A 12721-nucleotide genomic window follows, 5' to 3' on the forward strand; every position below is an offset into this window, starting at 1 on the left:
TCTAACTTGGGTTGAGGTCAGCTGATTGTTGAAAACAGGTCATATGATGCAGCACTCCATCACTCTCATTGTTGGTCAAATAGCCATTACACAGCCTGGAGGTGTTGGGTCATTGTGATGTTGAAGAAAAAAATGATAATCCCACTAAATGCAAACCAGATGGGATGGCGTACCGCTGCAGAATGCGGTGGTAGCCATGGTGGTTAAGTGTGCCTGGGATTGTGCCTTCTCTTTCATGCTTCACGGCGGGAACCACGCATGCAGAGAGCATCCGTTCACCTACTCTGCATCTCACAAAGACACAGCGGTTAGAACCAAACATCTCAAATTTGGACTCCAGACCAAAGAACACATTTCCACCGGTCTAATGTCCATTGCTCGTGTTCTTACTGGTGTCCTTTAGTAGTGGTTTCCTTGCAGCAAATCAACCTTGAAGGCCTGATTCACACAGTCTCCTCTGAACAGTTGATGTTGAGATGTGTCTGTTACTTGAACTCTGTGAAGCATTTATTTGGGCTGCAGTTAATTCTAATGAATTTATACTCTGTAGAAGAGGTAACGGAGTCTTCCTTTCCTGTGGCGGTCCTCATGAGAGCCAGTTTCATCATAGTGCTTGATGGGTTTTGCGACTGCACTTGAAGAAACTTTCAAAGTTCTTGAAATATTCTGGATGGACTGACCTTCATGTCTTAAAGTAATGATGTGCTGTCATTTCTCTTTGCTTATTTGAGCTGTTCTTGGCATAATACGGACTTGGTCTTTTACCAAATAGGGCTATCTTCTGTATATCACCCGTACCTTGTCACAACACAACTGATTGCCTCAAACAAGAAATTCCACAAATGTACTTTTAACCTGTTAATTGAAATGCATTCCAGGTGACTACCTCATGAAGCTGGTTGAGAGAATCCCAAGCGTGTGCAAAGCTGTCATCAAGACAAAGGGTGGCTATGAAGAATCAAAATGTTTCCATATGTGTTATTTCATAGTTTATGTCTTGATAATTATTCTACAATGTAGAAAATAGTAAAAATAAAATAAAATTAAACCCTTGAATGAGTATGTGTGTCTAGTGTCACTGGACAGCTCTCGTCTGTGCTTCCATTTGTAGTGTGTAATAGTTTGCAAGCCCTGCCACATCCGAGGAGTGTTGGGGCCGGTGTAGTACGATTCGATCTTAGTCCTGTATTGCCGCTTCCCTTTTTGATGGTTCTACGGAGGGCATAGCGGGATTTCTTATAAGCGTCCGGGTTAGAGTCTCGCTCCTTGAAAGCGGCAGCCCTGCCCTTTAGCTCAGTGCGAATGTTGCCTGTAATCCATTGCTTCTGGTTGGGGTATGGACGTACAGTCACTGTAGGGACGACGTCCTCGATGCACTTATTGATAAAGCCAGTGACTGATGTGGTGTACTCCTCAAAGCCATCGGAAGAATCCCGGAACATATTCCAGTCTGTGCTAACAAAACAGCCACTGGTGCTTCCCGTTTTCATTTTTGCTTGTAAACATTTGCCAAATGGAGGGTGAGGGAGAGCTTTGTACGCATCTCTGTGTGTGGAGTAAAGTTGGTCTAGAATTTTTTTCCCCTCTGGTTGCACATTTAACATGCTGATAGAAATGATGTAAAACTCCCTGCATTAAAATCCACGGCCACTAGGAGCGCCACCTCTGGATGAGCGTTTTCCTGTTTGCTTATGGTGGTATACAGCTCATTGAGTGCCAGCATCGGTCTGTGGTGGTAGGTAGACAGCTACGAAAAATACAGATGAAAACTCTCTAGGTTGATAGTGTGGTCTACAGCTTAACATCTGAGAGACTGTACCTCAGGCGAGAAAAACCTTGAGACTTTCTTAGATATCGTGCACCAGCTGTTGTTTACATATATGTATAGGCCCCCGCCCCGTGTCTTACCAGATGTTGCTGTTCTATCCTGTCGATAGTGTACAACCCCCCCAGCTGTATTTTCTTAATGTTGTCGTTCAGCAACAACTCGGTGAAACATAAGATATTACAGTTATTAATGTCCCGTTGGTAGGACATATGTGCGTTCAGTTCTTCCCATTAATTTTCCAGCGATTTAACATTAGCAGGATGGAAAATCTGTTTCCTTCTCCAGCGAATGACGGGGATCTGGGACTGGTCAGGTGTCTGTAGTATATCCCTCTCGTACCGACTCATTGAAGAAAAACTGTCTAGTCTGAGGTGAGTAATCTCAGTTCTAATGTCCAGAAGCTATTTTCGGTAGCAGCAACATTTACCTAGAACTAAACGCTGCAGATAGCAATAGTGGCTGATCTGAAAAGTCATAGTCAATCAATCAATAATATAATTATTTTAGCAACATTTTTTCTTTAATTCTCAATCTGTAGAAGCTAAGAGAATAGAAAGGTTCAGTACTTTTGTAAAGCATCACAGCTGTTGTGTCTTTGGCTATGCCGGATTAAGTGATATGACATGCAATTCTGTAAAATCCTTTCTCTGTAATTAATATTACCTGATTGAGCTAATCATGTAAATATAATTAACTAGAAAGTCGGGGCACCATGGAAGAATATTTATAGAGCAGTTATCTTCTGAATAAACTTAACACTTCTAGGGTAGGGGGCAGCAATCAGAGTTTTGGATGAAAAGCATGCTACTCCGGCCCAGAAGATATGATATGCATATAACTGGTAGATTTGGATTGAAAACACTCTAAAGTTTCCAAAACTGTTAAAATAGTGTCTGTGAGTATAACAGAACTGATTTAGCAGGCGAAAACCTGAGAAAAATCCATTCAGGAAGTATTTTTCTTTATTTTTTTTTTTATATATATTTTTTCTATTCAATGCCATTACAGTATCCATTGACTTAGGACTCGATTTGCAGTTCCTATGCCTTCCACTAGATGTCACCCTCCTTTAGAAATTGTTTCAGGCTTGAGGGAGTAAGACCAGTCTGAACGAGTGGACTACCGTGTCGCAGAGCTTTTTCATGCGCATGTGCATTTCTTGTTTACCTTCAATAACGTATTGTCGTCAATACGTTATTGACGAGAATAACGTCAATAACGTATTGACGACGTTATTGTCCGGTATAAATATTATAGATCATTTAGGCTAAAAAACAACCTGAGGGTTGAATATGAACATCGTTTGACATGTTTCTATGAACTTTACGGATACAATTAGGATTTTTTTCTGATTGTTTTGACTGCGTTTGAGCCTGTGGATTACTGAAGAAAATGAGCTAACAAAACTGAGGTTTTTGGATATAAAGACACTTCATCGAACAAAAGGAACATTTATTGAGTAAATGAATGTCTTCTGATTGCCACCATATGAAGATCATCAAAAGTAAGGGATACATTTTCTCTCTATTTCTGAGCTTTGTAACGCTTCTGCTTGGCTGGTTACTGTTTGTAATGATTTGTCAACTGGGCTATGCCGAAAAGCATTTTATAAATATGACACTGTGGTTGGTTTAACAAGAAGTTCATCTTTAAACCTATGTAAAATATGTTTTGTTTTCAGAATTCTATAATAAGCATTTCTGTATTTGAACATGGCACTCTGTAATCTCACTGGATGTTGGCCAGATGGGACGCTAGCGTCCCACGTACACTAGTTAACGGACCTCTGAGACTATCACAGTGCAGGTGCATTTATACGGAGACTTGATTACACACAGGTGGATTGTATTTATCATCATCATTAGTCATTTAGGTCAACATTGGATCATTCAGAGATCATTTTTTGATTTGTTGAAAAAGTTTGAAATATTCAATAAATGTCGTTCCACTTCATGATTGTGTCCCACTTGTTGTTGATTCTTCATAAAAAAACACAGTTTTATATCTTTATGTTTGAAGCCTGAAATGTGGCAAAAGGTCGCAAAGTTCAAGGGGGCCGAATACTTTCGCAAGGCACTGTATATTCTAAAAAAGTGTATATATCTTCACAACATCAAAACTGATCCACCCCTCAAAAACAACAATAATAAAAAATATATATAAAAAACATAAATTATGTACAAAACAAGTTACGAACAACGCAAAAAATAAAATAAAAAATAGCATGGTTGGTTAAGAGCCGATAACATGGCAGCCAACTTGATTGGCGCCATCTTGATTATTGTGAGGTGAGCTTTGTCCCTCTTGAGCCCTAATACAACCCCACTGAGCTGCATCTGACCTACATGGTCCCCTCGTTTTTACTTTCCTCCACTCCCGCCCATCCATCCAGTTCCCTCTCACTGAGGAGAAGGGTCTATGCTATCACTGAACGGTTTCGAACGGTGGGGCGAATGCTCACAGTGTCTCCACGGGAAGCAATGGGCGGCTCCACAATTTAGTGTCGATATTAAGGTAATAAAAGAGCTGAGCATTTCCTGTGTAATCGTTCAGCGATCAACCTCAGGTGGGTTGGGGAGGGGAGTGGCATTAGCAGCAGTCGCCTTCGATTAGCGATAATGGGCCTGACGCAGACCCTGGGACAAGCCTATTAGGCTAATGCTGTAATCACATACAGTGCAGTGAAAAATGATTTGCCCCCTTTCTGATTATCTCTATTTTTGAATATATATGACATGGATTGTTATCAGATCTTCAATCAAAACCTAATATTATACTGAACCAAAGAGCTGATCAGGCTGTTGATTGTGGCCTGTGGAATGTTGCCCCACTCCTCTTCAATGGCTATGCGAATTTGTTCGATATTGGTGGGAACTGGAATACGATGTCGTACACTCTGATCCAGAGCATCCCAAACATGCTCAATGGTTGACATGTCTGGTGAGTATGCAGGCCATTGAAGAACTGGGACATTTCCAGCTTCCAGGAATTGTGTACAGATTCTTGCGACATTGGGCCGTGCATTATGTTGAAAAATGAGGTGATTACAGCGGTTGAATGGCATGACAATGGCATTCTACATTTGTTGTTAGCCCAGCTAGCGTAGACACTGACAGTTGTGAATCTGATGCAGCTGAAGAGCTGCTGCCCCTTTACCCGGGAAAGCACCGAACAGACAGGGACGTTGGACCATTTTAAGAGACGCATATATGATGAGAACTACATTAATTTGGGGTTCACTTATATTGGGAGTAGTGCCTTTCCTCAGCCACAGTGTGTTATTTGTGCAAAAGTACTATCTCAACTCAATGAAACCTTCACTCTTGCGCAGTCATTTAGAAACAAACAAAATAAACCACAGGAGTTTTTTGAACGAGAATTAAGACGACTTTCGAGTAGTAAGACATGTATAAAAGCAACAGATACCATTAAAAAGAAGGGTCTAGAAGTGTCTGATATGGTGAGCTACCGAGTGGATAGGACAGGCAAGCCCCATACTTTTAATTCTTCCTGCTGCCGAGGATATGGGTGGGACAATGCTGGGGGAAAAGGCCAAAAAAACTACACAGACAATGCCTTCATCAAACAACACTGTTTCATGATGCATAAGTGACATGGCAGGAGATGTTTTGAAACAATTCGCATTCGAGCCAGTTAATTCTGTGTGTTACAGCTGGATGAGTCGGATGTGGCGGGCCTGGCACAGCTCCTGGTATAAGTCCGTTACGTTTACGGGGGGTCAATTAAGGAAGACATCCTCTTCTGCAAACCACTGGAAACCAGGACAACAGGAGAGGATATATTTAAAGTACTGGACAGCTTTGTGACATCAAATGTACTTTGGTGGTCAAGATGTGTTGGTATCTGTACTGATGGCGCAAATGCCATAACAGGGAGACATAGTGTAGTGGTAACGCACGTGCAGTTGCTCCCGACGCCACTTGGGTACACTGCAGCATCCACCGAGAGGCTCTTGCTGCCAAGAGAATGTCTGACAGCTAGAAAGATGTTTTGGACACTACAGTGAAAATTGTTAACTTTTTAGAAGCAAGGCCCCTGAACCCTCGTGTATTTTCTGCACTATGCAATGATATGGGCAGCTACCATATAACCAGCGCACTTCTGTATGTTGTAAAAGCGTTACCAAGGGGCATAATATTGACATGTTTTTTTTAAATTGAGAGACGAGCTTAAAGTTTTCTTTACTGACCATAATTTTCACTTGTCTGACCGCTTGCATGATGACGAGTTTCTCACATGACTGGCCTATCTGGGTGATGTTTTTTCTCGCCTGAATGATCTGAATCTAGGATTACAGGGACTCCACAACTATATTCATGTAACGGTTTTCCTTAGGTGAAGGAGAGGTGGACCAAAACGCAGCGTGGTGGTTATTCATGTTTTTTTTATTTATAAAGACACTATACATGAATAAACTAACAAAAACAATAAACGTGCGAAAACCTAAACAGCCCTATCTGGTGCAAACACAGAGACAGGAACAATCACCCACAAACACATAGTGAAACCCAGGCTACCTAAATATGGTTCCCAATCAGAGACAATGACTAACACCTGCCTCTGATTGAGAACCATATCAGGCCAGACATAGAAATACACAAACAAGACATCCAACATAGAATGCCCACTCAGATCACACCCTAACCAAACAAAACATAGAAACATACAAAGCAAACTATGGTCAGGGTGTGACAATTCATGTGCAGGACAAAATTGAGGCTATGATTAAGAAATTGAAGCTCTTCTCTGTCTGCATTAAAACCTCTTCAGGCTAGGGTCTATTTTTCTCCACTTCCTGTCTGACTGATGTGCCCAAAGTAAACTGCCTGTTACTCAGGCCCTGAAGCTAGGATGTGCATATAATTGGTACCATTTAATAGAAATAAAGGTCAACCGACAGATTTTTTCAACGCCGATACCGATTACTGGACCAAAAAAGCCGATACCGATTAAATCATCCGATTATTATATATCTGTAATAATGACAATTACAACAATACTGTATGAACAATGAACACTTATTTTAACTTAATATAATACATCAATCAAATCAATTTAGTCTCAAATAAATAATGAAACATGTTCAATTTGGTTTAAATAATGCAAAAACAAAGTGTTGGAGAAGAAAGTAAAATTGCAATATGTGCCATGTAAAAAATCTGACGTTTAAGTTTCTTGCTCAGAACAAATGAAGGCTGGTGGTTTCTTTTAACGTGAGTCTTCAATATTCCCCAGTTAAGAAGTTTTAGGTTGTAGTTATAGGACTTGTTCTCTCTACACCGTTTGTATTTCATATACCTTTGACTATTGGATGTTCTAATAGGTACTTTAGTATTGCCAGCCTAATCTCAGGAGTTGATAGGCTTTAAACAGCACAATGATTGAAGCATTGGCAAAGAACTGCTGGAAAACGCAGGAAAGTGCTGTTTGAATGAATGCTTATGAGACTGCTGCTGCCTACCACTGCTCAGTCAGACCGCTCTATCAAATCATAGACTAAATTATAATATAATAACACGGAAATACAAGCCTTAATATGGTCAAATCCGGAAACTATTATTTTGAAAACAAAACGTTTATTCTTTCAGTGAAATACAGAACCGTTCCATATTTTATCTAATGGGTGGCATCCATAAGTCTAAATATTCCTGTTACATTGCACAACCTTCAATGTTATGTCATAATTATGTAAATGTTTTGCAAATTAATTCACAACGAGCCAGGCGGCCCAACTGCTGCATATACCCTGACTCTTTCAGCAATGAACGCAAGAGAAGTGACACAATTTCCCTAGATCAAAGAAATTCATGTTAACAGGCTTTATTAACTAAATATGCAGGTTTAAAAAAATATACTTGTGTATTGATTTTAAGAAAGGAGCTGATGTTAATGGTTAGGCACACATTGGTGCAATGACAGTGCTTTTTTTCGCGAATGCGCTTGTTAAATCATCCATTTGGCGAAGTAGGCTGTGATTCAATGATAAATTAAAAGGCACCGCATCAATTATATGCAACGCAGGACAAGCTAGATAAACTAGTAATATCATCAATCATGTGTAGTTAACTAGTGATTATGTTAAGATAAGTTTACTGCTAGCTAGCACCTTACCTTGGCTCCTTGCTGCACTCGCATAACAGGTAGTCAGCCTACCAAGCAGTCTCCTCGTGGAGTGCAATGTAATCGGCTATAATCAGTGTCCAAAAATTCCGATTACATATTGTTAGGAAAACTTGAAATCGGCCCTAATTAAATCGGCCATTCCGATTAATCGGTGACCTCTAGATAGAAAACACTTAAGTTTGTAGAAATGTTAAAATAATGTATGAGACTAACACAATTGATATGGTAGGAGAAAATCCAAAGAAAAACCAAGTGGAATTATTCTCTTCCAATGGAATGTAATAGGGGCATATCCAAATCCAGCTCCCAGATTGCAATTCCTATGGCTTCCACTAGATGTCAGTCTTTTTTTCTTCTTTACCCCCTTTTCTCCCCAATTTCGTGGTATCCAATTGTTAGTAGTTACTATCTTGTCTCATCGCTATAACTCCCGTACGGGCACGGGAGAGACGAAGGTCGAAAGCCATGCGTCCTCCGAAACACAACCCAACCAAGCCACACTGCTTCTTAACACAGCGCGCATCCAACCCGGAAGCCAACCCGGAAGCCACACCAATGTGTCGGAGGAAACACTGTGCACCTGACGATCTGGTTAGCGTGCACTGCGCCCGGCCCACCACAGGAGTCGCTAGTGCACGATGAGACAAGGATATCCCTACCGGCCAAACCCTCCGTAACCCGGGAGACGCTAGGCCAATTGTGCATGGACCTCCCGGTCGCGGCCGGCTGCGACAGAGCCTGGACTCAAACACAGAACCCACACTGCGCAAATGTCAGTCCCAAATGTCAGTCTTTTTCAAGGTTTCAGGCTTGTTTCTTCCCAAACGAGGAAGAATTTTGAGTTTTAGTACTGGGAGTAGGAGTTCGAAATCAGTCTATGCGCTCACGACGAAGAGGACGTGCACCTGCTAATTTTGCTTTCCTATTGAAAATACTTCTTTCTGTATGAAATATTACATTTTACAAGTATCTGAGGATTACATAGAATCGTATTTTGACTTGGTTTAACAAAGTTTAGCGGTAGCTTTTTGGATTTCTCTCTCTGTATGTTGAAAGAGTGGATTACTCAAATCGATGGCAAATTTTTTTACTGACTATTTAGGATATAAAGAAGGATTTTTATCTAACAAAATGACCATGCATGTTGTAGCTGGGGCTAAGTGAATATTTAATCGCTATTTGTGAATTTAAGAAACCTGTGCCGGTGGAAAAATATTTTGATGTGGGGCGCCGTCCTCGAACAAAGGCATGGCATGCTTTCGCTGTAAAGCATGCCATGCCTTTAAATCGGACAATAGACTTAGATGAACATGACTTTAAGCTTTTAACCGATATAAGACACATGTACCTAAATGTTAAATAATCATAAAAAATGATGGATATTAATTTGAATTGCACGCCCTCCAATTTCACCGGAAGTTGTCGACAGGTGTCCCGTTGGCTGGTGTCCCCTAGCCGTATTAACAAGTATCATAACCTTCATTGCGTTATTTTTTTGTGTGTGCAAATGAACTCAAGCTTACGGACAATGTCAAATGTGATAAAGTGAAGTACCTGAGTGAGTTGGGTGCGCAATTACGCAACTACTTCCCCGAAACGGATGACAAACTGGATTCGTTATGAACAAGAGAGCCTCATCGAAATTGCAACAAGCGGTTCTGTGAAACTTTTATTTAATCAGAAGCCACTTCCAGGTTTCTGGATTGGGCTGCGCTCAGAGTATTCTGCCTTGGCAAATTGCGCTGTTAAGACACTGATGCCCTTTGCAACTACGTACATATGTGAGAGTGGATTCTCGGCCCTCACTAGCAGGAAAACTAAATACAGGCACAGACTATGTGGTAAATGATTTAAGACTAAGACTCTCCAATACAACCCAACATTGCAGAGTCATGAGCATCTTTTCAAGCACAACATTCTCATTAACCTGCGGTGAGTTATTCACAATAACAGTAAGATGTGGAAATAAATATATATATTTTTTATTAATTATTATTTGTGCCCTGGTCCTATAAGAGCTCTTTGTCACGTCCCACGAGTCGGGTTGTGACAAAAACGGGACTATAGAAAGTGTGGGAACCACTGTAGGTGGTAGAGCAACAGCTCTGGTGGACATTCCTGCAGTCAGCATGCCAATTGCACCCTCCCTGAACTTGAGACATCTGTGGCATTGTGTCGTGACACAAAACTGGACATTTTAGAGTAGCCTTTATTTTCCCCAGCACAAGGTGCACCTGTGTAATGATCGTGCTGTTTAATCACCTTATTGATATGCCACACTTGTCAGGTATGCCACACAGATATGTCACATTTGTCAGGATTATCTTGGCAAAAGGAGAAATGCTCATTAACAGGGATGTAAACAAATTTGTGCACAACATTTGAGAGAATTAGGCTTTTGTGCATTTTGTGAACATTTCTGCAATCTTATTTCAGCAAATGAAACACGGGAACACCACATTACATATTGTGTTTATATTTTTGTTCAGGGTAGATAAAGGGAACCTGATTGAACAAATAAACATTTTATACCCATTTCATTTATTTAATAAACAAAGTCATGCAACATCCTGTAATTGCTCTCTTACATTGAAAAAAATGGTTGTGCCAGCTTTAGCTGCAATGACTGATAAAGAACTACAGTACGCATTTAGTTGCAGTCTTTCACATCACTGTGGAGGAATTTTAGCCCACTTTTCCATGCAGAACTGCTTTAACTCAGCGACATGTGTGGATTTTCGAACATGAACTACTCGTTTCAGGTCCTGCCACAACATCTCAATCTGATTTAGGTCTGGACTTTGACTAGGTAATTCCAAAAACATTATCAATATGGCTGAAAAGCAAAAAATGTATAGACTTGCTTCTGTGTTTTGGATAATAGTCTGCATGACCCTGCTGCACTTCAGCTTCAGCTCACGGACGGACTGACGGATGGCCCGACATGCGCCTGTAGAATGCTCCGATACAGAGCAGAATTCATGGTTACTTCAATGACGGCAAGTTGTCCATCACAATACCACCACCACCATGCAGGGGTGGAAAAAGTACCTTTATAGAACATTTGTAAAAGTCACCCGTGTAAAATGTTAAATATACTTTTATATTAATTTACCGATAGCCAGGGGCACACTAACACTTGGACAAAATTGACTAACGAAACGTGTGTTTATTTAGTCCATCAGATCAGAGGCCGTAAGGATGACCATGGATTTGACAATGTTGCTGTCCTGCTTAGCGCACAAAATGTAACAAAAACTTTTGGGTGTCAGGGAAAATGTAAAAATACATTTTCTTTCAGAATGTAGTGAAGTAAAAGGTAGTCAAAAAAATATAACGAGCAAATAACCCCCAAAAACCACGTAGCTAAATGTTGCTGAGTTAAAGCAGTTCTGCATGGAAGAGTGGGCCCATATTCCTCTCCAGTGGTCAACAACTACAGGAAGTGTTTGGTCATTGAAGCTAATTGGTGGCACAACCAGTTATTGAGTGTAGGGGGGAAATACGTTTTTCATACAGGGGCATTGGGTGTTGCATAACTTGTTCATTAAATAAATGAAGTAAGTATACATGTTTTATTTGATCACTCCGTTTCCTTTTATCTAATATCAGGTTTTGGTTGAAGATATGATAACATTTAGTGTCACAAATTATCACATTTGGAGAAAAATCAATAAAAAAAAAAGGTGGGCAAATACTTTTTCATGGCACTGTACATCTTTTGTTGAGCTGTGGATTCACTTTTTAATTAAGCCTGTGCTCATTAGCGAATGCATAGTGCTCCACTCACAACGATGCCTCTTGACACCTCAACAGTTACTTTGCCCGTCCCTTGTAAAAAAAAAAATAGTTTGCAAAAGTTGTATTACAGATGATTCAAAATGCAATCGTCAGTACTTCACTTGGGATTACATTCTACTCAACTCCTCAGAGTGGAAAAGGAAAAATATATATTAAAAAAAAAACGGGAGAAATGTGCATCTGTGGTCGGGTGTTGAATAATGTATTCCGGCGTAATAGGTTTTGTTGCCCGACTTTGTTCACGTGAAATGTCAGAAAAATAGTAGAGAGAATTATTTATTTCCGCTTTAACTTCTTTCATCACATTCCCAAGTGGGTCAGAAGTTTACATAAACTCAATTAGTATTTGGTAGCATTTCGTTTAAAATGTTTAACTTGGGTCAAATGTTTCAGGTAGCCTTCCACAAGCTTCCCACAATAAATTGGGGGAATTTTGGCCCATTCCTCCTGACAGAGCTGGTGTAACTGAGTCAGGTTTGTAGGCCTCCTTGCTCGCACACAATTTGTCAGTTCTGCCCACAAATTCTTCATGGGATTGAGGTCAGGGCTTTGTGATGGCCTCTCCAATACCTTGAATTTGTTGTCCTTAAGCCATTTTTCCACAACTTTGGAAGTATGCTTGGGGTCATTGTCCATTTGGAAGACCCATTTACGACCAAGCTTTAACTTCCTGAATGAGTCTTGAGATGTTGCTTCAATATATCCATATACTTTTCCTTTCTCATGATGCCATCTATTTTGTGAAGTGCACCAGTCCCTCCTGCAGCAAAACACCCCCACAACATGATGCTGCCACCCGAGGGCTTCATGGTGTTCTTCGGGTTGCAAGCCTCCCCCTTTTCCTCCAAACATAACAATGGTCATTAAGGCCAAACAGTTCTATTTTTGTTTCATCAAACCAGAGGACATTTCTCCAAAGAGTAAAAATCTTTTGTCTCCATGTGCTGT

General features: G+C 40.5%; 1 protein-coding gene across 1 annotated transcript in view; it reads right to left on the reverse strand.

Moving 5' to 3' along the window:
• The window catches only part of LOC109905280 (platelet-derived growth factor C), a 91563-nt gene that overhangs the window by 21396 nt on the left and 57446 nt on the right, over nt 1-12721 (reverse strand). The window lies entirely within an intron of this gene.

This window comes from Oncorhynchus kisutch, linkage group LG15 (genome assembly GCF_002021735.2).
Source record: "Oncorhynchus kisutch isolate 150728-3 linkage group LG15, Okis_V2, whole genome shotgun sequence".
NCBI classification, from domain to species: Eukaryota; Metazoa; Chordata; class Actinopteri; order Salmoniformes; family Salmonidae; genus Oncorhynchus; species Oncorhynchus kisutch.